The sequence below is a fragment of the Bos mutus genome, chromosome X, assembly GCF_027580195.1.
Source record: "Bos mutus isolate GX-2022 chromosome X, NWIPB_WYAK_1.1, whole genome shotgun sequence".
Classification (NCBI taxonomy): Eukaryota; Metazoa; Chordata; class Mammalia; order Artiodactyla; family Bovidae; genus Bos; species Bos mutus.
Window position 1 is genome coordinate 60238043 of NC_091646.1, and position 2975 is coordinate 60241017.

General features: G+C 41.1%; 1 non-coding gene across 1 annotated transcript; it reads right to left on the bottom strand.

Annotated features, from left to right (window-relative positions):
* Positions 1-1961: 1961 nt before the first annotated feature.
* TRNAW-CCA (transfer RNA tryptophan (anticodon CCA)) lies at positions 1962-2033 on the bottom strand. The gene has a single exon. It is a non-coding gene; the product is annotated as a tRNA-Trp (tRNA).
* Between the last annotated feature and the right edge of the window lie 942 nt (positions 2034-2975).

Consider the following 2975-nt stretch of genomic DNA (forward strand, 5'->3'; position numbering starts at 1 on the left):
GCAACCATTATAACTGGATGTGGAACAACAGACTGGTTCCAAATTGAGAAAGGAGAACATCAAGACTGCAAATTATCACCCTGCTTATTTGACTTATATGCATAGTACGTCTTTAAAAATGCCAGGCTAGATGAAGTACAAGCTAGAATCAAGATTTCAGAGGAAAATATCAATATTTTTATATTGATAGATGACATTACACTTATGGCAGAAAGCAAAAGAGAACTAAAGAGTCTCTTGATACAGTAAAAAGGAAGATGCAAAAGCTGGCTAAAAGCTAAACATTCAAAAAATGAAGATCATAACACCTGGTCCTATCACTTCATGGCAAATAGATGAGGAAAGAATGGAAACAGTGACAGACTTTATTTTCTTGGGCTCCAAAAGCACTGCAGATAGTGACTGCAGCCATGAAAGTAAAAGATGCTTGCTCCTTGGAAGAAAAGCTATGACCAACGTAGACAGCATATTAAAAAGCAGAGACATTACTTTGCTGACAAAGGTCTGTCTAGTCAAAGCTATGGTTTTTCCAGTAGTCATGTATGCCTGTGAGAATTGGACCATAAAGAAAGCTGAGGGCCAAATAATTGATGCTTTTGAATTGTGGTGTTGGAGAAGACTCTCGAGAGTCCTTTGGACTTAAAGGAGATCAAATCTGTCAATCCTAAAGGAAATGAGTCCTGAATGTTCATTGGAAGGACTGATGCTAAAGCTGAAGCTCCAATACTTTGGCCACCTGAAGCGAAGAACTGACTCTTTGGAAAAGATCCTGATGATCCTGGGAAAGATTGAAGACAGGAGGAAAAGAGGACAACAGAGGATGAGATGGTTGGATGGCATCACCCACTTGATGAACATGAGTTTGAGCAGGCTATGGGAGTTTGTGATTTACAGGGAAGCCTGGCGTGCTGCAGTCCGTGGGTTCACACAGAGTCGGACACGACTGACCAATTGAACTCAACTGAACTGAATGGCCTCATTTTGACTTAATCACATCTTACCTCTAAGTATAGTCACATTCTGAAATACTAAGTGTTAGGGATTCAACAGATCAACTTTTTGGAGACACAATTCAGACCATAACAGACACCCAATACAATTGTACAGTTTTCTATATTGAAAATGTACAATTTAATGAATTTTGTGATAAGTATACATCTGTTAAATAATCTCAATCAACATACTGACCATATTCATCACTCACAACACTTTCTTCTTGTCACTTTGCAATCTATCCCTTTTATTCTCCTCCTTACACCCAGGTAACCACTGATATGTCTTCTATTAAATAGTTTGCATTTTTTAGTATTGTATTTAAAGTTTGTCATACATTATGCACATTTTATCTGGTTTAAGTGTAATTCAACAACAGTCTGAGATTACTCTGTGTAGTTACCCACATGAATAGTTCATCCTAATTTAAAATGGGAAGAAGTTCTAAATAGAAAATTTCCAAAGAAGACATAAAAATGACCAACAGACACATGGAATGATGCTCAACATCACTAATCATCAAGGAAATGCAAATAAAAAACACAAAGAGCTATCATTTGAAAACTGTTAGTATGGCTATCATCAAGAAGATAAGAAACTCCAGGTGTTGGCAAGGGTGTGGTAAAAAGGAAATCATCTTACATTTGGGGGAATTTAATTGATCAAACCACTATGGAAAACAATATTTTAAAAAATTAAAAATAGAATAACTGTACAATTCATTAGTTATACTTCTGAGTATATACAAAAAGGAAATGAAAATAAGATTTTGACAAAACATATGTCCAACAGCAAATGAATGGATACAAAGTTATTTGTGTGTATATATATCAAGTAAGTCAAGTACCTCGCTCAGTCGTGTCCAACTCTTTGTGACCCCGTGGACTGTAGCCCAACAGGCTCCTCTGTCCATGGTATTCCCCAGGAAAGAATACTGGAGTGGGTTACCATTTCCTTCTCCGGGGATCTTCCCAACCCAGGGATTGAACTTGGGTCTCCTGCATTGGAGGCAGATGCTTTAACCTCTGAGCCACCAGGGAAGCAGTATACACACACAGACACACACACACACACACACACACACAGAGTGCATAGTCACTGAGGTGTGTCTGCCTCTTTGTGACTCCATGGCCTGTAGCCCACGAGGCTCCTGTGTCCGTGGGGATTGTCATGGAGTAATGTGGGTTGCCATGCCCTTCTCTAGGAGATCTTTCTGACGCAGGGATGGAACCCAGGTCTCTTGACTTGCAGGTGGATTCTTTACCATCCGAGCCACAATAGAAGCCCAAGAATACTGGAGTGGGCAGATTATCCCTTCTCCAAGTGATCTTCCTGACCCAGGATTTTAATCCGGGTCTCCTGCAATGCAGGCAGATTCTTTCCCAGCTGACCTATCAGAGAAGTCCATATGTATGTGTGTGTGTGTCTGTATATATATCAGATCAGATCAGTGTCTCAGTCATGTCCGACTCTTTGCGACCCCATGAATCGCAGCACACCAGGCCTCCCTGTCCATCACCAACTTCCGGAGTTCACTCAGACTCATGTCCATCAAGTCAGTGATGCCATCCAGCCATCTCATCCTCTGTCGTCCCCTTCTCCTCCTGCCCCCAATCCCTCCCAGCATCAGAGTCTTTTCCAATGAGTCAACTCTTCTCATGAGGTGGTCAAAGTACTGGAGTTTCAGCTTTAGCATCATTCCTTCCAAAGAAATCCCAGGGCTGAACTCCTTCAGAATGGACTGGTTGGATCTCCTTGCAGTCCAAGGGACTCTCGAGAGTCTTCTCCAACACCACAGTTCAAAAGCATCAATTCTTTGGCACTCAGCTTTCTTCACAGTCCAACTCTCACATCCATACATAACCACAGGAAAAACCATAGCCTCGACTAGACGAACCTTTGTTGGCAAAGTAATGTCTCTGCTTTTGAATATGCTGTCTAGGTTGGTCATAACTTTCCTTCCAAGGAGCAAGCGTCTTTTA